Consider the following 26,698-nt stretch of genomic DNA (forward strand, 5'->3'; position numbering starts at 1 on the left):
TTTCTTTTTTCTAAAGTCTCCTGTGCCAATCCGTCTCATCTCCACAGTTAAGAGGAAACACACGTTTACAACTCATCACCTGCTCTTCACCATCACATGCATTGGTTATGAGGGTGCACCATGATCAGACACATTCTATAATCCACCCCACACGTCCAATCTTCCTATGGCAATGTCAGCTGTGACTTAGCCAGTCACACTTGCTGATGTGCTTCCATGTGTCCTCAGTGTTTTCAAGAAATCTTGCAGCTTCTGTGCTTGAAATGATGAACTTGCAAAGGAGAAAAAGCTGAAGGTGAAGAGAAAAGTTTGCCTTTATCATTAGGTTACTAAAATCTAAATTTTGAATTTGTCAGTTTTGAAACTGCTGAGCTGCTTTTCTGCAGTTTGGATACAATGACTGGTACATAATTATGGAATATTTATGCGCAACATCATTTCACATCCAGAAATGGCTGAAGTTGAGCCTACCTTCACAACTGATCTGCAAATGGCTCTGCTTTGCTTCTCCAGGTGAAGATGACCTGAAAAACAAAACAATCAAATATGTAAAAGAGGGAGTAGGGAAGGACAAGAAAAAGAACTAGCTTTAAAGAAGCACTTATGTTATAAAGTGACAAGATGCTTTGTGTCTGGGCTCATATACCAGTTTTGAGGGCAAGTCCAACACAGAGACTAAAATATTGTAAGCAAGGGAAGCATTAACTGTCTAGTTTTTCAAACTTTCCAAGAGCATAATGCCCAAATGTTCTTTATGTGTGTTACTATATCTGTTTTTAAAAATTGAATGCCTGTGATTCCAATGAATGCCTGTAATTCCAATATTTTGGAGGGGTAAGACAGCAGTATTGCAGCATTTTGAGTCCAACTTGAATCCCGTGGCAATTTAGCAAGAGTCTGACTCAAAATAAGAAAACAAGAAAGGATGGAGGATGTAGTTTAATGAAAAGGCCTGGGGGTCAAAAGAAAAGTCATTTTTGCTTTCTGCTTTCATAGCCATCATTGAAATAAAATATATCCAAATTTTAATAATAATAATGTTTAACAAAAATGCCAAATTTTGGCTTCAAGGCAATGGACATTGTTAAATATGCCAAAATGTTTTATCTTAGGATATGGATGTTTGTTTCGTTTGGAAACTCCTTTGGAGTTTTCTCTGTATTCCTCATCTTCTATACTGAGAATATATTTGTCTTGTAATTAGAATAAAATTTTAAAAGCTCATTCATACTGTATTCTGGGGATGTTAAGCAGTACCTTTTTTTTTTTTTTTTAGAAAAAAAACAAAATTTCTTTTCAGAAGGTAAAGATAAGGTTCATGGAAGTATTATATAGCCACTATGGTAGGCACCCTATTGAAAGAACTGTCTTTGAGTTACTCTTATGATCCATAATATTAACTCAGCAGATGTCCATTTTCTCTGCTCTGGGTGGCACATTAATTTTCCCTCATTGGTTTCCAGGGAGTTCTGTGCAAGGACAAGATTTCCAGGGAAAAGAGCTAGGACGTGGCTCAGCAGACAGTCCGCATCTCCCTTCCTGGGTTCTCTTCACTGTTTGCTTTATAGCACAGACATGTTTTTGGCCAAGGAAGCATCGGTTTACTAAATTTTCTTTAAAATGTCCCTGGGTTTCAATTAAGGAGAATTTCATTTAGAGAAATGAACATGGGGGCTTTCATAACACAAAGGATTTGAAAAAATGAACAGTTTGGCAGTTAATGTAGAGTACAAAAACTGAAGTTAAAATCGTGTTGCATTTGGGATTTTATTGTTATGTAGATTTTAGCTGCTTTTATCATACAAAAAATTAATGATGTAAGATGATAATGTTTATGTACTTTACTATAAAAATCATCTTACTATTTATATGTATCCCAGAAAATCACATTGTAAACCTCAAATATACACAATAAAATTTACTTCTAGACAAACAAAAAATACTCATCACATTTATTTCTCACATTCAGTCATGTCACTCACACCACTTGAGACAAAGCTTTATGTTATTGGTTCTTAAGGTTCTTTTAAAATGATTATCCATCAAAAATTATTCTATGTGCTCACAATGTAATTTAAGAAAACGAAGTTCTTAACTGTTCCGAGGACTTTCTTCTCTATCCCTACTGACATTGACTCTGCTGATTCATGAAATAATACAAAACCTGATTTTTAACTGTCGTACATTAATGAATAGAAGTTAAAAATTTGATCCTTCTGGTTTTCATAGTTTTCCCCTGATTCCATAAGGAACACTTGAGGGATCAATATGCATGTTTCTCTAAATTTGAGTTTAGATCTTGCTCTCTAAAATAGGCTGTAGTATCAGAGTGACACCTGATCTTGTCAGTGGATATTAATTCAATAATGAAGCAGAAACAAAACAGAAATATTCTCATGTTCTTTTTCAGACACTGGCTGCTGAGCTTTACTTCATTAATGTGTTTTAAGGGCAATTCACCTCCATCTTTTTTTCTTTATATGCATGGACATTAACGTCCATTTAATCAGAAAGTATGACATGGTATTATTTGAGAAACTATTAGTTAATAGCCCCTTTCACAATGTACAAATTTCAAGGTTGCCTCACTTCCCTATATCTTAATTAATAGATCCTATTACCTAAATGTAAATATTTATATATAAAAATTGAAGAAAATATAAGGTACAACCGCCATGGTAACATTTCCTTATGAAAGTATTAATAAAAGTTAAGAAGACAGAATACCTAGAAATCACTCCTTTAGTCACAAAGCCAGTATTCTGATGGGGTGATTTTTGAAATTCACAGTATTATTGATTTCAAAAAAATGTTCTGATCACTAAAGAAAATAGTCCAATAGATTTGCCTGATCTGATCTGTCTGTCCAGAGCCTTCTACTCTGCTGACTGAGCTTTGATCACATTGATAGAAGAAATGCTTTACTGCAAGTCAGAATAGATACAGGTATAGACAGGCAGAGGAATAGATATAAATACACTTATATATTTATGCATCACATTTATAGGCCACTTATCTATGAGAATTTATATTATTTCCTTATCTTAGCTACTATGAATAGTGTTAGAGTAAACACAGGAGTGAGTGCACATATCTTTTCAAGATGAGGATTTCAACAATAGTATATTAGAATTCCCTTTCATCATACCCTTACCACTGTTTATCATTTTTTTGTAATACCCATCATTATGAATATGAGGTGATATCACAGTGCTCTTTGTTTGCATTTTCCTGAAGATTAGTGATTTGACTATTTTTTTATGTACTTTTTGGTCATTTTTATGTCTTCTTTAGAGAAACATCTGTTCAAGTCTATTGCTCCTTTTAATTGGATGATTTTCCTTTTATTGAATTATAAGAGTTCTTTATAAATATCTTAGCAGATATATGGCTTGCAAATATATTTTCCAGTCCACCATCTGCATTTTATTTTATTGCTTATTTTCTTTGCTGTGCAGAGATTCTTAGTTAGAAATGGTTTTATTCTGTAAAAATTTTTTGTAGCCTAAACTTTTGGTCTCTAACAAAAGAAAATTGTTGCTAAAGCCAGTGTTTCAGAGATTTTCCTCTATGTTCATTTTTAGAATTTTTATTGTTTAAAGCATTACATTAGGGTTTTTAATCAATTTTGAGTTAATTTTGTGTAGGTATCTAATTTTTTGCATATGGAAATCATGTTTTCTCAAAATCATTTATTGAAAATACTGTTCTTTGTCTTTGTGTCTCTTTATGCCATTGTTAAAAATAGTTGGCTATATATGTGCTCATGTATTTCTGGGCTCTCTATTCTGTATCATCGGTCTGTGTGTCTGTTTTCATGCCAGTGCCATGTTATTTTGATTAATGGAGTTTTGCAACACAATTTTAATTCAGGAAATGCAATGTCTCTGACTTTGTTTTTCTTACTCAGAATTGTTTGAGCTAGTCAGAATCTTTTATGGTTCTATATAAAGTTTAGAATTGTTATTTCTATGTGAATGATGTCATTGAAATTTTGACAGGAATTGTGTCAAATCTGTATATAGTTTTGGTGGTATGGACATTTTAACAGTATTAATTTTTCTGATCTGTGATAATGTGATATCTTTCCATTTATTTGCATTTCCTTCTATCTCATTAACCAACATTTTATAGTTTCATTGTACAGATGTTTTGCCTCCTTAAGTTTATTCATAATTCTTCATGTGTAGAAATATTACTAATTTTTATCTGTTGATTCTGTATACTGCAGATTTACTGAATTTATTTATTTGATCTACTCTGTGTGGGGGGGTTGTGTGTGTGTACTCTTTAGAGGTTTATAAGTATAGAAATATGTATCTACAAATTCTTTGTCTTATCTTCCAATTTAGGTGTCTTTTTTTTTTCTTTTTCTTGTCTAATTGCTCTTGCTAGTAATTACAGTTACTAGCTGAATACAAGTGGTACACATTGGCATCCCCACCTTGAACAAAATCTTAGTAAAAGTATTTTCAGTTGTTCACCATTAACTATATGTCAGTTGTGGGGTTTCTGTGGGTTTTTTTGCAATAAATGTACTTTCTTACATTGAGGAAATTTACTTCTATATCTAAATGTTAAGGGGTTTTATCAAGAAAAGGTGCTGTACTTTGTTGAATATTTTTTTCTTGTATCAGGAATGATCATGTGGATTTATCTTTTCATTTTGATAATGTGACATAGCACATTGTTTTATTTGCATATTTATTCAAACCAGTCTTCTAGATCAGTAATAGATCCCACCTGATCATGATGTATGATATTTTTTACATGATGTTGAATTTGGTTGAATTTTAGTGAAGATTTTTGATGAGATTAATATGTGGTGATTAAAACACTATGCTTCAGAACAACCAATGGGTCAAAGAAGAAATCACAAGATCAGTGAGGACTTCCCAGACAACAAGGGAACTAGGCTGTTTCCCCACCCCCTAGCGCCTGGGCCACCATCAGAGCAAACATGTGAGCACTGCCCAGCCGTGTGGGTGTGCCTGCTGCATCGCCCCACCCCATGCTCTTGAGCTTCCTGCTTGTGCGGGTACCTGGATCCACACTGCAGAGGCACAGGTCGTCATAAAGGCCATCGTACTGACCTCCAGAAGATAGAACGGAAGTAAACAATTGCAGAAAGGCACACCAGACCTCTTGTAGTTGGTAAGTTGAAGGGATCACCACCTCCCATCAGAACCTGGACTATCTTGAGGGGAAGGGCAGCAGGAACCTGCCATAGAACCTTGCAGAGTTTAACCCGGTAGGAGGTCAGGGAGCCCAACTTGGGCCTTGGAGCCAGAATTAAGCCTGAATCTTCAGGGGTCTGCTGTTAGCTAGCTAGACTAATTGACATAGTTCTGCACATTGCTGCCCACATTGTCTACTGTGACAGCAGAAATATACCCTGAAAGAGGCCCTTCAAATTTTTTTCTTTCTTTTCCTCTTATTTTTAATTTTATTTTTTCCACTCTTCAAATTCTTCCTTTTTTCTTTCTTTCTTCTTCTTCCCACTCAATCTCTTGCTCCCCCACATTGTTCTTCATCTCCCTCTTTGTTCCTGCGTCTGCCCTAATTCAGATTTCTTCTTTCTTTTTCACTTTTCTCTTTGTCCTTCTCTTGATTGTCATTTGTTTCAAGGGAAACTGAGTACAATTTATAGCTTCCCTATTACTGTTAAATTGTTCTATTCTTGTCAGTGTTCTTGCACTCTGTCTTTCCCTCTTGTCTTCAACAGTTTCATAGAGTTTGCATGATCATCCTGTGTCCTTTGGCTTCAATTGAAACCTTCTCCTGTCCTTCTACCTATCTGTTCTCCTCCCAACTCCTTCTAAGTCCCAATCCTGAAGGGTAAAGTTGCTATATTGAAGAGTGTATTCACTATAAACATATTTTGGGCTGGCCCCCAATTTTGATTTCATTCACATGGTTAAAGGTGATAGATTAATAACTACCACAAATTGTCAATTTCTAAGCTGTGCTTGATGCTATGTGTTGCTGATTGCATCAATTGGGCTAAAGGGTTGTGACTGATTTAGTCAGTTGTCTTTCCTGATATTATGAAAATGAGAGTGTCTCTGAGTCATTAGAGATTCAAATCCTAAAGAGCAGCTATATCAGGAAGATTGAAGAATTAACCCAGGAATTAAAACAAGAACAGTATCAACAACAAAAAATAAAAATGAGAAAACACTTAAGCAAGCACAAACACACACTTCCAGCTCACCAATGGCAAATTCTAGGGAAAAAGAGGTGGAAAGGTCTGACAATCAACCACCAGGACACCCTGAAGTCACAGCACAGGAAGTAACAGAACATCAAAAAAGTTCTAGAAAAATTCAAAACAAATAATTTCCCAGAAAACTACAGAGGTGGTGAGCACAATGAAAGATATAATTAAAGACTCTAGACCTGAAACAGATTTAAAAAAAAAAAAAATAGATGAGTTCAGGACCATGAAAAAAGCCATGAATGCCCAGCATAGGAAAGAAATGGAAATCATGAATGTCCAACATAGGAAAGAAATGGAATCCATGAAACAAATTCAAATAAATATCCAGGAGATTAAAAAACTCTATTGAAAGTATACACTAGACACTGACCCAATCTGAAGACAGAATATCAGATATAGAAGACAGAATGGCAGTTAGTGACCATGAAAAGAGAGATCTCTTAAAAATAGTAAAGGACCATGAAAAATCAATTCAACAGCTCCTAGATGATGCAAAGAAGAATAATATAAGACTGATAGGAGGCCAAGAAAAAGCAGGAGAAAGTACAAGTGATTTAAAAAAAAAAACAAAAAACTTTTCACAGAATTAATGACAGAAAACTTCCAAAACAGAGCAAAAGAATTTGACATACAGATAAGTGAGGCATACAGGATCCCAACTAGCCATGATTAAAAAAAAAAAACAAAAAAAAACCCCTACACCTAGACATATAATAGTCAAGATCCTGGAAACCCAACAGAAGAACAAAATACCGCATGCAAGCAGTTAGAGAATTGAAAAAAATCACATGCAAAGGAAGCCCACCAGAATCACAGCAAACCTTTCAACACAAACCCTCAGGTCAATGAGAGCCTAGAGTGAGATATTTCAAGCCCTAAAAGAAAACAACATCCATCCTAGATTGATGTATCCTGAAAAATGCTCTTTTAAAATGGATGGGGAAATGAGATATTTCCCTGACAAAGAACACCTGAGAATCTTCATGAATAACAAACCAGCACCAAACAATTCTAAACATTATCCTAGAAAAAGATAGTGAAGGTCACAACACCATGAGGCCTAACAATGCAAATCAATCAGGCAAGGCAAGAAACCAAATGAAGAGAGGGAAAAATCAAAAAGAGCCAACAACATGACAGTGATAAGTCAATACATATCAGTTATAACCATCAATGTTAATGGCCTCAATTCACCAACCAAAAGAAATAGAGTGGCAAAATGGATTAAGAAGCAAAATGCAATATGTTGTATACAAGAAGCATACCTAGTTCAAAAAGAAACTCATATACTGAAAGTAAAAGGATGGAAAACAGTTCTCCATGCAATAGGAGCCCAGGAAAAAAGCAGCAGTAGCTATCTTATTCACAGACAAAGTAAATTTCAAATGAAAACTTATTAAGAGAGACAAAGAAGGTCACTACATCCTTGTAAAGGGAATAATCCGAGAGGAAGAGATGACAAACATAAATATATATGCAGCAAATATTAATGCCCCCAACTGCACAAAACAAATATTAAGGAACATACAAAACCAAATAAGCACTAATACAATTGTAGTGGAGGATCTAAATACCTCACTTCACAAATAGTGTGACAGATAATCTAGACAAAAATCAACAACAAAATACTACAACAGAACCAATCTTTTGAACAAATGGACTTAATAGACATCTGCAGAGCGTTCCACTCCACAAAATCAGAATATACATTCTTTCAGTTGCAGATGGGTCATTCTCTAAAATAGACCACATACTAGCTCATAGAACATGTTTAAATAAATGCAAAGGAACTGAAGTTATCCATGTGTATTATCAGACCATAGTGCAATTAAACTGGAGATCAGTAGCATAAGAAATTGTAAGAGCTTTCACATGGAAATTGAATAACACTCTGCTAAACAATCATTGGGTCACAGGGGAAATTAAAGAAGAAATTAGTCAGTTTTTACAAATAAATGATAATGCCAATAGAACATACAGGAATCTATGGGACACAATGAAAGCAGTTCTATGTAGAAAGTTCATAGCAGTTAATGCCCACACTAGGAAAACAAAGTGAGCTCAAGTAAACAACCTAATGATGAATCTTAAGCTCCTAGAAAAAAGAAGAATAAGAAAAACCCAAAGCTTGTACAAGGGAGGAAATTATAAAGATCAGAACAGAAATCAATGCAATGGAGACTAAGAGAATGATACAAAAAAAATCAATGAATCTAAGAGTTAGTTTTACAAAGGAATAAATAAAATTGATAAAACCTTAGCCAACCTTGTCAAAAAAGGAAAGAAAAGGCTCAGATCCATGCAATTAGGAGTGAAACAAGTGAAGTCACAAAGATCCATCAGAAATCCAGAGGGTGATCAATACCTACTTCGAGAACTTGTGCTTTAATAAAATGAAAACACAGAAAAAAATGGACAGATTTCTAGATACTTATGAAGTACCAAAGTTGAATGAAGTTGAAAAAAATCTGAACACACCAATTACAATCAGTGAAATTAAAAATGTAATTTAAAATATACCAACAAAGAAAAGCTAAGGTCCTGACACTTCACTGCTGAATTCTACAAGACATTTAGAGAAGAACTATTGCCACTACTCTTTAAATTCTTCAGTGAAATTGAAAGAGAAGACATACCTCCAAATTCATTCCTGGAAGCAAGTATTACTTTGATTCCAAAACCAGGGGTAAATCCAGCCAAAAAAGAGAACTACAGGCCAATCTCCTTAATGAACATAGCTGCAAAAATCCTCAATAAGATACTGGCAAACAGAATACAGAAGATAATCAAGAAGATCATACAGCCTGACCAAGTTGGATTTATTCCAGGAACGCAAGGATGGTTCAACATACGTAAATCAATAAATACAAAAAACTATATTAACAGAGTCAAGGACAAAAAACCATATGATCATCTCAATAGATGTAGAAAAAGCATTTGACAAGATTCAACACCCATTCATGATAAGAACCCTACAGAAAATTTGAATAGATGATCTTTATCTCACCCTGATAAAGGCTATCTATGAAAAACCAACAGCCAACATCATTCTAAATGGTCAAAAACTGAAAATGTTCATGCTAAAATCAGGACCAAGACAAGACTGTCCACTATCATTACTCCCATTCAATATAGTTCTAGAAACATTAGCCACAGCAATCAGACAAGAGAAAGAAATAAAAGGAATAAAGACAGGAAAAGAAGTTAAACTGTCACTATTTGCTAATGATATGATACTCTATATAGAAGACCCAAAAAACTCTTCCAAAAGACTGCTAGACTTAATTAACAGATACATCAGAGTAGCTGGATACAAAGTCAACACTCAAAAATCAATAGCCTTCTTGTACACAAATAGACTCACTGAGAGAGAAATTAGGAAAACAATTCCTTTCACAATAACATCCAAAAAATGAAGTATCTAGGAATCAATCTAACAAAGGAAGCAAAAGGCCTCTTCACTAAAAACTACAGCACTCTGAAAAAAGAGATCAAAGAGGATATAAGAAAATGGAAAGATGTTCCTTGCCCCTGGGTGGGAAGAATCAACATAATGAAAATGGCCACACTACCAAAACTGCTATACAGATTCCATGCAATCCCAATTTAAATCCCAACAGTATATTTCACAGAACTAGAGAAAATAATCCAAAAATTCATTTAGAATAAGAAGAAACCTATAATGCAAAAACCATTCTAGGTAACAGAGACATGAGGGGGTAACACAATCCTCAACTTGAAACTATACTAGAAAGCCATTGCGATAAAAACTGCATGGTACTGGCAAAGAAACACACCCGAGGAGCAGTGGAACAGATTAGAAGATACAGAAACAACTCCAGATGAACTCAGCTACCTCATCTTTGCCAAAGGAGCCAACCATCCTCAGTGGAGGAAAAATAGCCTCTTGAATAAACTGTGTTGGAAAAACTGGATTTCAACCTGCCAAAGATTAAAACTAGATCCCTATCTTTCACCATGCACTAAACTAAAATCCAAGTGTATTAAAGATCGAAATATTAAAACAGAAACACTAAACTTGCTGGAAGATAAGTTAGGTAGAACCTTGGCATAGGAAAAGACTATATGAACAAATCCTCAGTAGCAAAGAAAGTCGCACAAAGAATCAGCAACTGGGATCCCATCTTATTAAAAAGTTTCTACATTTCAAGAGAAACCACCAAAGAGCTAAGAGACAACCTACAATGTGGGGAAAGTTTTTACCAGCTTCTCCTCAGACAAAGGACTACTATCTAGAATATATAAATAACTCAAAAGTTCAGGCCCCCAAATATAAAGACCCAATTTAAAAATGGGCATCTGAAATGAACAGACATTTCTCATACAAAGAAGTAAAAGCAGCAAATAAATAGATGAAAAAATGTTCGAAATCATTGGTCATTCAAGAGTTGCAGACAACAACAACACTGAGATTCCACCTCACCCCAGAAAGAATGGCTGCTATCAAGAAATCAACCAATAACAAATGCTGGTGGGGTTGTGGGGAGAAAGGAACTGTTCTCCATTGTTAGTGGGAGTTCAGACTGGTGCATCTACTGTGGAAATCAATGTGGAGATAACTCAACCAACTAGAATTAGAGATTCCATTTGACCTTCCTAGCCTTCCATTGGGTATCTTCCAAAAAGAATTGAGAGAATCATACCACAGCAATATATATATTTGCCCATGTTTATAGTGGCACAGTTTATAATTGCTAAAACTTGGAAACAGCCCAATTGCCCATCAATTGGAGACTAAATAAAGAAGATGTGGTTTTTCTATAAAATGGAATACTACTCAGCCATAAACAATGAGAAACTGGAGTCAATTTTAGGAAAACAGATGCATATTGAGGTCATACTTTTAAGTGAAATAAACAGGACACATATATGTAAATACTAAATAGTTTCTCTGGTATGAAAAACTAAAAGCATAAATAAGATTCAAATTATATTGATAACATGAAATAGGAAGAAAAGGGCTAAAGGTGTAGGGGAAGTTGGAAGGGTAGGGGAAAGGAAATAAGGGAAAAGAAAAAATATGAGAAAAGACAAAAGGAAATAATGTCTTTGTAAATAGAGAAGAGATGGGGGGGTGAAGGGAGGTCAGGAATAGGGGGAAAAATGAGAACCAAGATCTGTCATGTAAAAGTACAAGACCCCATGATGAATGTAACTGTTCTGTATACCTAAAAAATACCAATAAACTCAATGAAAAAGAAAAAAAGAAATCACAAGAAAAAATTTAAAATGTCTTGAGATAATTGACAATGAAATGCAACATATCAAAGCCTGTGAAATATGGTAAAATAAATTCTAAGAGAGATGTCCATAGCAATGAATGTCTACATTAAAAAGATCTACATCAAAAGTTTAGTATTACTCCTTAAGGAGCTAGAAAAAACAAACTAAATCCAAAGTTAGAAGAAGGAAGGAACTAATAAAGATCAGAACAGAAATAAATCAAACAGAGAAGAGAAAAACCATAGAAAAGTCAATAAAACCAAATTATTTTTTGAAAAAGTAAACAAAATATCAAGCCATAGTTAGACTAAGAAAAAAAGAAAGAAGACTCAAATAAATAAAATCAGAAATAAAAATTGGGACATTACAACAGATGCCTCAGAAATTAAAAGGATCATAAGAGATGGTTGTAAACAATTATATGCCAACAGACTGGGTAACCAAGAGGAAATGGATAAATTTCTAGAAAAAGGCAACCTATTAAGATTGAATTGGAAAGAAATGGAGAGCTTGAATACACAACAAATGAAGAGATTGAAGAAGTAATTTTAAAACCTTCCAATAAAAAAAGAAGGACCAGATGGCTTCATGGTGAAATTCTACCAAACATTCAAGATGTATCACTTATACTGTTTCAAATCTTCCAAAATGTGAACTACAAGGAATATTTCCAAACTCATAATATTATGAGGTTAGCAATAACTTTATCCTTAAGGCAGAGACAATTTTTAAAAATCTATAGTTCATGTATTTTTAGTTCAACATTATTATGTTAATTCTCCATGAGTATAATAAAATGGGAGAAATTTACATGGACCTGTAAGTTTCTTGGTTCCTCAAATAAGAGAACCTTGAAAAAAAAAAACAGAAAGAATACTTCTCAAAGCATTTTTAAATAGTGAAAATAATTACCATTGAGTTTTATAGTGATCACATTTGAAAGACTTGAGATATTAGGAAGTTGCTTTTAATTTCCCTGAATATTAATACCTGTAACAAAATTGCTGACAAAAGACATGGGAATTTGGAATGTTCAGATTTATGCTGCAATTTGGAAGCTAGCTCTACTTCATACAGATCAAAGAAAAATTACTTGACAATGTTTTTGTTTGGTTTGTTAACTATATTGTTGAAATACTCAGTTCTAATAAACCACATGTCCAAGAATTATTTTTAATTACAGTTAATAGAAATGGAGTATCATTTATTTTCAACAACTTCTTATTAGCAATTAACTAAATATTGACTTTTGGTTTTCATTTTAATGTCATGCTTTTTCTTCATTTAAAATTTGGAATCATAAAATTATAAAAACAACCAATCTTCTTTTCTCCTGGACCAATATGAAATTGCTCTTGCCCTGCCTACAGTTATTCTACAACCAATATGCACCAATTACCTACGTTGTGCCAGACATTATTCCAGGTACTAAGAAAATAATGATGTAAATAAAAAGAATGTTTCCTCTGGTCTATCTACAGGCTAAGAGGAATAACTGCTGTTGACTGATGACAGCCAAGAACAAAGGGCTCTGTGGAGAAATATGCAATGCTGCTATGGAATCCCCCAAGGAAGAGCTGATCTTGAATGAGGCTGTAGGAAATTTTCTGCAGAAGAAATTAACTTAAGTTGAATGTAATGCAAGTTGACCTCCAATATTGGTTTTCTCTTTATTCCACGGTAATAGTATTTGACCTCGATACATATTCATAACAAAGACTGTCTCCTTTTTTTCAACTAAATTGAGTCATGCAAATAATTTGTAGCAAATACTCTCCATCCCTCACTTTCTGCAGGCTGGAATGCAATCATGGTGATAAGACATCCAAAAGATAAGGAAAACTCTACGGAAGTAAAAATAAGTCAGGCCTCTGCAGATATTCAGAGCATAACAACCATATCAGTTTAGAAAGAGTAAAAACCTCAATCTTATTTAAACCACTGCTATTTTTATTCCATTTTACACATGTGGACACATATTTTAACACTTTCTTGAGGAAACAGGCTCATTAAGACAGAAGAGGAGGAGGACAGCAAACCACCCAAGTAGATAATCCCACAAATTTTACTCAAAGGAAATAAACTATATGACTGGTGTGGAAATAAAAAAGGGTGGCTTCATCAAGATGAAGCTACAAAGGTAACATAGGAGGTTGTTGTGGTAATGGTCCTATCAAACTTTATTTATAGATATCCCCTAAAACTTCATGTGATCATAGGCAGGACCTTTGGAAGGCGATTGGGTTATGGGGATGGCATAGCTAGCTTGGTGTTAGAAGGTAGGTATGGTCAGAAGAGCTTCGTCACTGGGGGAGTAGCTTGGAAGGGTTCGTTGCCGTCCCCACCTCTTCCTTTGATGCGTGTTTGCTTCCCCTCTCACCGTGCCATGAGCAGCTTCTCCTTTTCCATGCCATGGAGGCCGGTAGCTTATGATGGACTGAAACGTTGCAAACTGTAAACCAAATTAAACCTTTCTTCCTTTACACTGTGGATGTCAGGTATTTTTCCCCCAGCAATAAGGTAACTAAGACAGATTTTGGTATCAGAGTGAGGCCATTGCCTGACCACGTAGCTTAGCAGCTTTTGGAACTAATTCATGGGAGGAGTTTGGAAAGATTTGGAGATGTAGGCTAGAGAAGCTCTAAGATGCCATAATCTGAGCTTGATGGAAGATTCTGGTCAAAGCTCAGAAGATACAATGATGAAAGTATTGTAGCTGGTACAGGCTAGACACTGGACGTTTCAGGTGGCGATAAGGATCTATTGACAGTTGGATTCTAGGCCACACACTCTGGTAGAAAATTTGTCAACACTGTTCTCGTATCCTGAAACTTTGTGGGAGATTGATTAAGGATGGCAGACCAATTCATGTAGAAGAGAAAATTTCAGGCAATATTCAGGCTGTAGCATGGTTACTGCTTGCTCCTTTTAGCCACGTTTACACTGAAAATCACGAACAAAAAATTCATTTAAAAAGTTTTCACTTTTACCAGAAGGAGACTTTGGTGTCTAAAAAGATAAGCAATAAAAAGAGCCAAGTATTTTATAACAGGACAATAGAAAAGATCTTGAGGGCATCATAGGAACCAGCAGGACCCCTTTGCAGGTTTGAAGCTGCAAAAGTGAAAGATTTCTTTGAGAAGAGAGACCCACACAGAGAGCTCCTAGTCAGAGAATAGCAACTTAGAACACTGATTATCCTCAGGATTCAGTTCAAAGTGCTCAGCCATCCAGGCACTCAGAGGCCAGTACAGCCATATTCAAAAGAGCCTCACTACTGCTCAAGCTGGCAGCAGATAGAATCATCCACATCATGCTGGTTTTATGAACATGAAGAATTAAAGAGTTTCGGGGTCAGGAAGACTTCCACTTAGTTTTCAGAAGACCTGGGAGGCCAGAAAGTGTGTCCCTGAGAGAGCAGTGTGCTAAGCTGAGAAGGTAAAACCAAAAGTGGAGTAGAGGCCGTGGAAAGTCGGAGATGCCAGGTACATGAAATGTCTGAGGAAAGCTGCAAGGAGTGAACAAAGCCAGCCCAAGAAAGAAGTCATAAGAATTGCAAACACCTGCAGTGCTGTAGAGTTAGAGTCACGCAAGTCCTTTGGCACTCATGTCTCATCACAGATTACACTAGACATGGAACTGTGGGATTTAATGTTTGTCTTGCTTGCCTTGGTCCCACTGTTTTTTTCCCTATATTTCTCCCTTTTGGAGTGGGAATATTTATCTTGTGCTGTTGTGTGTCTACAGTATTCAACTTCTTTTTGATATTGCAGGGGCTCATAGCTAAGTTTGCCTTAAGTCTCATAGAAGACTTTGGATTTGGTCTTTTCAGCAATGCTGGAATGGTGAGGACTTTGGTAAATGTTAGAAATGGACTAAATGTATCTTGTGTAAAGAGATGTGCATGAGTCTTTTGGGGGCTGGGGACAAAACATTATGTTTTATTTCTAAATGCCCCCTTAAAGATTCATGTGATCATAGGCAGGCCCTTCGGAAGGTGGTAGGAGTATGAGGTGGTATAGCTTGCCTGAATTTAAGAGGTGGACTCTCGTCAAAAGAGGGGTCATTGCTGATGTGGCCTAGGAGAGTATATCTCCCTCACCAGCTGCTCTCTGTTTCTTTGCTGCCATGCCACAAGCAGCTTCTCTTCTGCTGTGCTCCTGTGCCATGGCATTTTGCCTTGGAGCCAGCCACGATGGACTGAAACCTCTGCAAACCATGAGCCAAAGTAATCCTTTCCTCCTTATGAGTATCAGGTATTTTGTTCTCCCAACAAGGAAAAGTGACTTTAGACAAGCCCTGAGTTTGTTCATTCCTTTGGGTACCTTCACCATGTGACTTGCCTTGATCAATAAGAAAATACCAGATACGATGTTAGCAATGTCTTGAAAAGGTTTCACTCCTATTTTGCACTTTTGAACCTTAACATCACCACTTCTGAACAAGCCTAAACAAGTTTATTGGGTCTCTTAGTTACTTTTCTCATTGCTGAGAAACAATACTCCACACAAAAAATTAAAGGAGGAAAGGTTTATTTGGCTCACAGTTTGTGGAGGTTTCAGTCCAGTCAGCTGGCTCCAAGGCAGGGTGGCACATGGCAGAGGGACAAGACAGAGCAGAAACAGCTCACGGCAGGCAGAAGGTAGCAAAGCAAGCAAGGAATGACCACAGCTCTTTCTTTCCTTTATACCTCATCCAGGATACCTAGGGTGAGTAGCACTCACACCCTTAATCCTAGCACCCTTGATCCTAGCATTGCACCATTAATCAATCCCAGCATCACACACTCTAGATCCAGCCACCTCTGATAATAGCCCCACCTATGATTGCATGAGGCTTTGAGAAGACATCTACACACAAGCCATAACATTGGAGAATGAGAGCCTATGTGGACCAGATATGTGCTGCCCCTCCTGGGCCCTGATAAACCAACCAGCCTGCAATGGCCAGATATATTGTATCAGGTGTTCCTTTGAAACTGTCCTTTGCTCCAACCTGAAGAAAGACCCAGTTATTATCTTGACTGACTCCATTTTGTTCCTCTGATATATACTTTGAGTTACTTCTCCTCCCCATTTTATTTTAAATTCCAAGATCAGGGAACCCTGTAGGCAATGACTTTACAACAGACAGAGATTGCTCTCCAAAGTCTCCAAAAGGTCATCCTATGACCAACCAAATTGTCTACTCCATGCTTCACCAGTCAAAAGGAAGTAAACACCTCATGATTGCAACTGGATTGCTCCACCCAAGTAATAATAATTTTCCCAGAGCCTGTAGGACCCCACAGAACCAGACTTGAGATAATGTTCAACCAGAGTACAGTTGGCACAAAACAGCTTAATTATACAACTATTTTGTCCCCTGCCCTAGTTTCCGCTATGAAATCCTTTAGGCATTGTCAGTACCCCGAAGACTGGGTTTAGGACTGAAAGCTCTATTCCTTTCTGGAGTAGCCACACTAAAAAAAAAATTTTTTTTTCTGTTTCACCACCACTCATCTCTCTTAATTGGATTGTCACAGCAAGTGGCTGAATCTGGTCTTTTGGGACCTCCAAGAGTCAGCCTTCTGTCCTAGGACTCCAATAACAATATGAGAGAGACTATCTCCAGCAAGTGCCCAGGTGATCCTACAGGCCCAGCAAGACAGCCCAGACAAGAAATGACCATCAAACCTACCTAATTATGGGCAAATAAGTTTTTATTTTAAACTATTACATTTTGAGATGATTTGTTACACAGCAAAAGCTAATTGACATAATCAGAGCACAGAATACATGGAGTCTTATGGTTATAATTAATTCATTCAATATTTATGAAGTACCAACTACATATTATGTATTATACCTAGAAGGCATTAGAGAAACAGCAAAACACTAGACTCAGCCCTCATGGATCTGACTTTCCCTATAGGTATGCTGAAGAATTTGATGTTATTAGGACAATAAAGAACTTGAGTATTAGAGTTCCTTAAAGCAAGGAAGCAACTGATTAGGTCCATAGTTTTAAAAGATTGCTCATTACAATGTAGAAGATGGATTAGAAAAAGAAAGGTATATACACAAAAGACAAGTTAAGAGAGATACAATAGTCCAGGTGGGGAATCGTTGAATAGTTTCCAGTGATCTGACTTAAATTTATATGGTTTCAATGTACACAAGGAGTACACAGATTAGTTAGTTAAAAGGTATAAAGAACAGGATTTGATAACTGATTAAAAATAGAGAATAAGGAAGAACAATGATCAGAATCATTCATAGGTTTCTGACTTGAGCAGGTAACTGATAAATAATAGTGCTATTTGTGTGAGAAATAGACAACAAAAGTGGAGATGTACAGAATGAAGATTGTTCATTTAAATTTGAAAATACTGAATTTGAAATGCTCATGAAATATTAAAGTAGAGATATCCAAAAGCTATGATTCTGGTGCTCCGTGAGACAGCAGATCTACATATATAAATTAGGAATTATTTGACATAGTGATAGAAATGCAAGTCACACAGGAGCAGATAAGGCTTGCCTAGACAGAGAGCATTGTAAATGAGGGTAATAGAGGACCCTGGGCAGAATTCACAGGCAGCACAATACTTAATAGTTTTATAAAGAAGGAGAATCTACCTAGGAAGATTGAGAAGAGGCAGTCAGAAGAATACAAATGTGGAGTGTGTCCTGATATGAAAAAAAAAAACGAAAAGAATATTTTAAAACCACAGTGTTCAACTTTATTGAATGTTGCTGAGTCATTAAATAACATGAGAACTGAAAAGTATTATTTGGTTATAATACTTGGACATGGTAACCATTGGTAGAATTCACAGGAACCATTTCAGTGGAACACTGGAGTTACAAGGCTGATTGGAATGGATTGACAAGCCAGCAAAAGGAAGGTAAAAGCGAATGCTTGCATTTATACCTTTTTTGAAGAAGTCACATTGCTTCCCAGAAGGGAAAGTAAAAAATATTAGAAAAGAAAAAAATGGAAACAAAGCCTTTGTAAATAAGGAAATGTGCAGGGTTTGAAGAGAGGGCAGGGGAATGGGGAAAATTTAAGAACCAAGATAAAGCATGTACAGGTACAAATTCCCAATGATGAATGTAACTGTATTATATACCTAAAATGTACTGATAAACTTAATGAATTTTAAAGAAAAAGAAGACTGTGAAAGGCAAAAAAAAAAAAAAAAAGCCCCAAGTACTATTGTCTACTATTGAAAATGACAAATCCAATCTAAAAGGACAATGAAAAGTATGAAGTCAGGAGGAGACTGACACATCACGAAAAAGAAGAGAGATCAACAACTTAAACAGAAAAAGAAGAGAGATCAACAACTTAAACAGAAACATGAGGCACAAGAATAGGCACGGCAGAAATGTTAAGCAGGGAGCCCTGACAGGTAGGAAGAAGTGGCAGGCAGACATTAGGGTACTCTTAAGAAGCCCACCTCCTGGCATTCCTGGTGCTGATTTATATGTGGGATCCTTTTTCATTGAGTGTGGCCAGGACCTGTGGCTTGTCAATTAAATATGTCAAAGGGAATGAGATGTACACGACTTCACACACATGACTATATGATGTAAGACTGTAAGGGCCATCTTGAAAGGAGTATTCTTTGCTGGAGAAGAAGAAGCAGCAAGCTGCCAGGTTGTGACCCAGCCTATTCTATGGGATATGTAACAAGCAACTAAAGATCTCTCTGGATAGCAGCCAACAAGAAACAGAATCCTTCATCCTACAGCTGCATGAACCTGAGTGCTACCAACAATCATATGAGCTTAGGACGGAATCCTTCACAAGCATCACCTTGGCTGCAACTGATGCCCACCCAACACCTGTAGAGCAACAATCAGAGTCTGTGGAGCCAAGTCTGTATCTCTAATTCATAGACATTGTGGGAAAATGAGTGTGTTTCTTTTTAAAATACCATTAGGCTTGTGGTTTTATTACAAAGCACATAATGAATGCGGAAAATGGAGTCAGTTTGAGAAACAAATCTATGCAGCTACTGCCATCTGACCTTTGACAAGGGGCCAACCCACACACCGGAGAAAAGATAATCCCTTTAGCAAACCATGCTAGGAAACCTGGTTACCCACATGCAGAAGATTGATATTACATCCTTATCTCTTATCCTGTACAATAGTCAAATCAAAATTGACCAAATACCTATATATAAAAAAAGGCTTTGAAAGTCCCAGAAGATACTGCAGGAGAAAATACTTAAAGCTGTAGGCGCAGGCAAGGACATTCTGGTTCTTCATCAAGCAACATTCCTATATCTATGTGCTTAAGCTTTTTTTTTCTTTTTATAAATTAATTTTATTGGTACATTTAGTGTATACAATATAATTACATTCATGGTTGGAAATTTGTACCTTCACATAGTCAATCTTGATTCTTATTTTTTTCCCATTCCCCTTCCCTCCCTTCAAGCCCTCCCTCCCTATCTACAAAGACTTTGTTTCCATTATTCTTCATTTTCTCAGAGCTTCAATAGCAGAGGTACTAATTAATATCAAGAATCAATATAGGGCTGGGATTTAGCTCAGTGGCATCATGCCTGCATTGAAAGTGACAGGTCCTGAGTTTGATCCCTGGTACCAAAATTTTTAAAATGGGATTATAGCAAATTAAAAACTTCTGCAGAGAGGAAAAAAAAAGCAATCAGCAGTGCAAAGACAACCCATAGAATCGGGGGAAAAATTGCCAACTATTCTGATAGAAGACTAATATTTATAATATATTAAAAAAAAACTCAAAAACATTGACCCCCCCCAAAATAGATGACTCAGTAATAAATGGACAAAAATGAACCCATTTCTGAAAAGGAGAAATACGGGGTCAGGGATTTAGCTCAGTGGTTCCACTACCTGCCTCACAAGCACAAGATCCTGATTTTGATCCCTGGTTAAAAAAAAAATAAATAAATAAAACACATGGCCAATTAAATACATGAAAAAAATGTTCATCATCTTTAGCCATTAGGGAAATGCAAATCAAAACAACTCTGTGATTCCATCTTAATCCAGTCAGAATGGCCGTTATCAAGAACACAAAAACAACAAATGCTGGTGAGGATGTGAGGAAAAGGAAGACATTTACATTGCTGGTGGGAATGTAAACTACTACCATTATAGAAATAAGTATGAGATTCCTCAAAAAACAAAAATCATAAATTCATCTGGCCCAGCTATGCCCCCCTGGATATATTCCCCAAAGAGTTGGAGATGTTATACTATAGTGATTGTAGTGACCTGTGCATGTCCATGTTTACAGCATGGGGAATCACAATTGCTAAGTCATGGGCTGAGAATTTAGCTCAGAGGCACCCTGCCTGCCTTGAAAGTGCAAGGTCCTGAGTTGATTCCTGGTACCAAAACAAACAAACAAGCACAACAGCTAAGCCATGAAAACAGCCAGATGCCTGTCAACAGATGAATGGATAAAGAAAATTATATATATATATATATATATATACACATATAGATGTCTGTATCTCATAGATGTATATGAACATTAGCCATAAAGATATATATATATATACACATATAGATGTCTGTATCTCATAGATGTATATGAACATTAGCCATAAAGAAGAATGAAATCATGTCATTTGCAAGAAAAAGGATAGATTTTGCAACCATTAATGTTGAGTGAAATTTTTTAAAAAAGAAACTAAGTCAAACACAGAAAGTTAAATAGCACATGATTTCTCTTGTATTAGAAATCTAAAATATAAACAAATAAATAAGATAAAGGAAAGATGGTGGAAAATAAGAAGACAGTCTTTTTTGGAAATCATAAAGAAGATGGAAGGCATCAGGGAAAAGGGTAAAAGGATTGAAAATAATCAAGATATGTTATATACCATTTCTCCGTAATGAACATAACCATTATGTATTACAGACATACACTAATAAGAGCAAAAAGAAAGATATAGTATTAGACAGATAACCAGAGCATGAGAGCAATAGTGAGACATCTGTGTTTAAGATCACAGTCATCACAAGCCAGCTCTTTGGAAACACCATAGTAAACAGATTGAGTTTGGTCTCTGAACATGTTTGTGTTTATGCATAGCTCTGTGACTTACTAGCTAAGTGACCACAATAACTTTTATAATCTCACTGAGTTTCTGTTTACCTATAAAGTTTCATTGTAGTTGCTGCAAATATTTAAATGAGGTCATAGCTGTAAAACCTATGGATACCTAGGATATAGTAAAAGGTCAGGTATAGTCCTTCCTGCTGACTTTTCACTGGAGAAACTTGTTTCACAAAAACAATTGATTAAAGAGATTCAAGAGAGAAAGTTCTTAGAAGAAACTGAAAAACAACAACAGAAAGAGCCCATCAGCCATAAAAGAATAACACAGTAGAAACAGAAGTTCACTATGTCCCAAAAGGACAAAATAGAAAAATCCCAATTTCAAAGAAGAAAACATATTAAGGAGAAAAGGCTTGATTACAAACTTAGAGAAGGCAGCACTAAAATTCAAAATAAGATCTCATTCTACTCCTTTCTAGGAGATACTAAATTGACATCCATTCCTCACAAGATCAGAACATTTCAGAAAGGTCTTTTTCTCCCAGCTGAAAGCAAAGACTTTGTTTCAGCACTATGTCATGTCTCCAGATGTAGCGCTGGCTTTGGGTGAACCTCATGTGTAGACCCATTTTTTTTTCAAGAAGCAAATAAAATTATTCTTCTGCAGGTGCTTACTAATCATTTTAAGCTATTTTTTAAAAGCAATAAACAATGTATATATGGTAATTAGGACACAATTATTTTTAGTATTTTTCCTCGAATCATATCTTTTAATTGACAGTACTGTTTTTAAAAATTTCAATATAAAACTTAAAATCTTTCAGTATTCATTACAAATGAATTGTGCTTTTGAGTTGGTAATTATTATGAAATCAGATCTCTACTCTGAATGGATTTTATCAAAAGGACAACAGAGGAGCTTTGCTCTGGTATTAGTGTAACATATACCTTGTTTGTGACCCATTTTCCCAAACATTCTTACAATTTTATACAAATACAAGGAAAATAAAATCTGGCTCAATATATTTTTGGTTTATACTCACATGGAAAAACTCACAATGCAATTCTTCATCCCTAAAGAAAAAAAAATGTGTTTTAAAGGATATGGAATCCTGATGGAGGATAATTTATAACTATCCAAATACACATTGAGAGCTACCTCGTCTGCAGATATATTTTTTTCTGATATTTTAAATAGAAAAAATCCCCACATATAAGGTAAGGTAAACAAAGACAAATGCCAAAAGTTTGACTCTCAAAAAATTTCTGGTCTTGTGAAACACAAATAGATTTTAAAGTTAGAAAACCTTTCCATATATTCAACATTTATTCTGAATTTATGCATATAAAATAATCTGTAATGTCTAAAAAATTCCCAGGTGCTTGCAACCATTAATAAATGCAACTGTTTGCAGAATTTCATGCCCTTGGGCAGAACATAAAATTTTGACCTCTTTCCAACAAAATAACAAGAATTTCTTTATAAGTAAACCACACATTTTGAAAATAAAAAAAAAATATATGTGTAATTCATGGATTTTAGAATAAGGCAGAATTTCTTATCTTGAACCACATCATACAAGTAAATTTAAATTATATCATATTATATGAAATCTGACATTGTGTTGCCATAAATTTAACAATTTCTTTGGTCCAAAATTTTAAAGGCTAAGTTTTTTTTGTTTCAGTTTGTCAGAGCACGTGTTCAGAAAAGTATGTCCCCTTCCAGACCAAATAGCCAAGTACACTTGCAAATCCACATTTTAAGCTACAAAATACTTTTATAATATAGCATTTTCTTCAGAACAATTATTTCTAGGTGATACTTTAAATGTTTATTTGACAATGTTTAAATGACAACATATTTTTATTTGATCTAACTAGATTTGTTTTATACTTATCTTTCCCATTTCATGTTTTGCTAGATCGTCAAATTTCCAAAATTGAGTGCAGCTTAGTATCTTTGAGGATTAGTTATCTTGATTAAGGTAGCCTGTTTTGAATAAACAAGCCTTAATAGTTTTACATTATCCTAGAATTAAAAACATCTAGAAATGAAGGTCTAGTATGCAAAAATCAGTTTCATTCAATCATAAATAAATCCTCATTGACATAATCTGTTCTGGCGGCTTAGTTGCCACACATTTAGCTAATTGATAAATAGATATTCATGGAGGAGTTAAACTTTTCTACAGGGTGATCTTAATGAGTCCAAGTCAGAAAATTAATCTTGAGTTTCCAAAACACCTAATACACATGAAACTAATCAATTTATAGTGATGTGGGCTTCAAGTCTGTGAACTTATCCTGTTTTCCATATTTTATTAGCTGTTTACATAGGTAAGGTATTATACTTTCTCATGTCATTTACATAGTGTTGAGATACAAATGAGTTTGTTCTGTAGATAAAACCATTAATTACTAAGTCATCTCAGCTGTGATCATTCTGTTTATGGGGTAATTTCATGATGGAGACTGTTTTCCACTCTTTTGTGACTTGGTGCTATTTCTGAACACTCTCTGGTCCCATTAACTTACTCTCCAATTCCATTTAAGGAAAATGTCTTCAAAATTGACAGTACTGTGGGTGATTCAGGTGTTATGGGAAACTGATATTTAGTAAAGAAAATTGTAGCTGTATACAGTTCTATAATGGATGCAATTTAATTGTTTAGAGTTGATTCATTCATAATTCATTATACTTAGTTTATAATTAATTCATTATAAAAACATTTGGATACTACATATTATTTATATCTTATTCATGATTCTACACACATTACATATACTTATTTAACTAAAAACATTTATTGCTAGATAAAAAACCCCTAGAACAGCAGATGGCACCTTCCTGAGTTTCCTTCCAGACAGCCTTAGAGTTGGCTTTTAGTCATGTCTGAAACGACTGAGCTTGTATCAGTAGCAATCACACACCTGGCTACAGGTCCAGGCTCTGTGACCTGCCAATATCAAGGTAGCCTCTTTTGAAAGTCCAGGCCCACATCTTAGGTGGGTTCTCGAGTCTCCAGAGCTCTGTTGATGACTAAGATAACACCCTAATAACAGTGGCATTGGTTTGGAATCAATGACAGCAAGTTTTCAGAAAAAGTCCCCAATTATTTGGAAGCTAAGTAAGATCTCTCAATAACCTATGGGTCAAAGAACTCAAGAGGGAGTTAGAAAGTACCTCAAATGAACAAAGATGAAGAGAAAACATTTCAAAATCTGCAGGATGTAGCCAAAGCAGTACTAAGAAGAAACGCCTGGCTTAAGAAAACATTATAAAAGGGCTAGATGGCAAAAAGAAGAGAGAAGTGACCTGCTCCTTGCCCTCACCTTAGTATGCCTGTCTAACCTCTTCGTTTGTGTTAAAGATGACGTTGATCTCCTAACTGCCAGTATCTGTGGATTTAAACTTATTTAGAAATAGGGGCTTTGCAGCTAATTAAGAGGAAGTCATTAGGGTGCATCCTAATATGGCTGTTGTCCTTACAACAAGGGTAAATTTGTACATGAAGGTGGACACACACACAGGAAAGGCGGAGAGAACACTACCTACATAGCAAGGGAAAGAATGGTGGCAGCTTCTAGAAGCTAGAAGAAAGGCCCACATAGTTTCCCTTCTATCCCTCAGGGAAAAAAAAATACCTAATTTTAGGTTTTTAATTTCACACCTATAAGACAGCAAATTTCTGTTGTTTCCAGCCATCTAGTTCAAGGTATTTGTCTCACGTGGTTCTAGCACCCAACTTTCTCCCAGGTCTCCTCCCATTAACTCCATGTCAGCACCTCAGGGACCAGAGCAACTGGACAGCAAGTGTCTCCACAGTTCCTCAAGGGCTCACCAGGAGCTTCTGATTGTACCTTCTTCAATTTTTCTGGCTCCCTAGAAACTAGGGATAGGAGCAGCTGCCTGTCATGCCTCTTGTTACCCATTTAACCAATTCCTTCCACTTAACTCATTCTGTGACAATAGTTAACAGTTTACAGGCTAGCCAGAGGACCCCTAACTGAAAACAACCTCAGTCAGAGTGAAAGCTTAAATCCATAGAATACCTTTCAAGATCCTACACAATCTGGGCCCTGGGTACTTCTCTGCTCTCATTCTTGGTCACCCATCCTGTTCCAGTCATGTGTGCCTCTTTGCTAATTCCTGAACATACCAAGCATACTTCTTATCCTGACTCGCTGTTCCCTGTGCTTGCAGATATCTGCGCACTCACTTACTTCATGTATGCCCAAGTATCCACTCAGTAGGTACCTTTCCTGGAAATGTTTACAAACGACTGCTTTGAGACTCACAGAACTTGGCACTTGACACATTTTGCCACAAAACTTCTGTCCTAGTACTCATTTGATACTTGCCTTGCAAGCTAGAATTTGTCAGCATCATATGCCTTTGACTCACTACCTTTTCTGGCCAAAACAATGTGCTTGGTTCTTGTAATTTTTGGTGCTCATTGCATGTCCTAGAATAAACAAGTACTGAGGTGCCACTGTATTTCACCCAACCCAATTCCTCTTCTGATAGCACTGACATCTGACACACTCGGTAGGGCCCCTCCAGGAAAACTAGCTCCATGAGGGAAGTGTTGTTCACCACTATATCCCCAGCACCCAGAGCACAGTCTGGCACACAGCAAGTGCTGAGTTTGGAAAGAAAAACTGAAGAACTATGGATAAACTCCTTTCAGCAGGCAGGCGATTGTGTGAGTATGCTAAAATTACAACCAATCTTTAATTTTTAAAAGATGTGTATTTGTTCTTTGAGTTTGTCAGCTGCCCTTCAAGCTCTGAGCCCTCAAACGGCAGTGCGAAGGTCTCCTGGATGGTGCACGTCACACTGGGTGTTCCCATCTGTTTAACAATTAAAGGTTTTTATAATATATATATTTCTTCAGCTTTAAACCTCTAAAAAGTGTCAAGGCAAAGAAGATCACCCCTTCACCAGCATTTGTCGAGACGTTGGCCACCGTACCGGGAGTCTCAACTAGACTTAGCCAGACCAAAGAAGGAAACGTAATTCCTGCCTTCGTGGAGTTTACAACCCCATGGGTACTCAACTCACATATGGGAGAATGAAAACCAATGTTGTCAACAATGCACATATGAAAATAAACACAGTACATACATGTTTCTCAAATGAAGAGCCATGGCTGAAGGGGTGTTCCAACTAGAAAAATTCCT

The 26,698-nt window shown here is 36.0% G+C and overlaps 1 long non-coding RNA gene across 1 annotated transcript; it reads right to left on the minus strand.

Moving 5' to 3' along the window:
• LOC117284595 lies at positions 1–26,698 on the minus strand. Its single transcript, XR_004515683.1, has 4 exons — positions 26,643–26,698; positions 22,555–22,585; positions 472–524; positions 1–289 (listed from the first exon to the last, which is right to left on the minus strand). It is a non-coding gene; the product is annotated as an uncharacterized LOC117284595 (long non-coding RNA).

This window comes from Fukomys damarensis, unplaced genomic scaffold (assembly GCF_012274545.1).
Source record: "Fukomys damarensis isolate Sample0158 unplaced genomic scaffold, DMR_v1.0_HiC HiC_scaffold_38, whole genome shotgun sequence".
NCBI classification, from domain to species: Eukaryota; Metazoa; Chordata; class Mammalia; order Rodentia; family Bathyergidae; genus Fukomys; species Fukomys damarensis.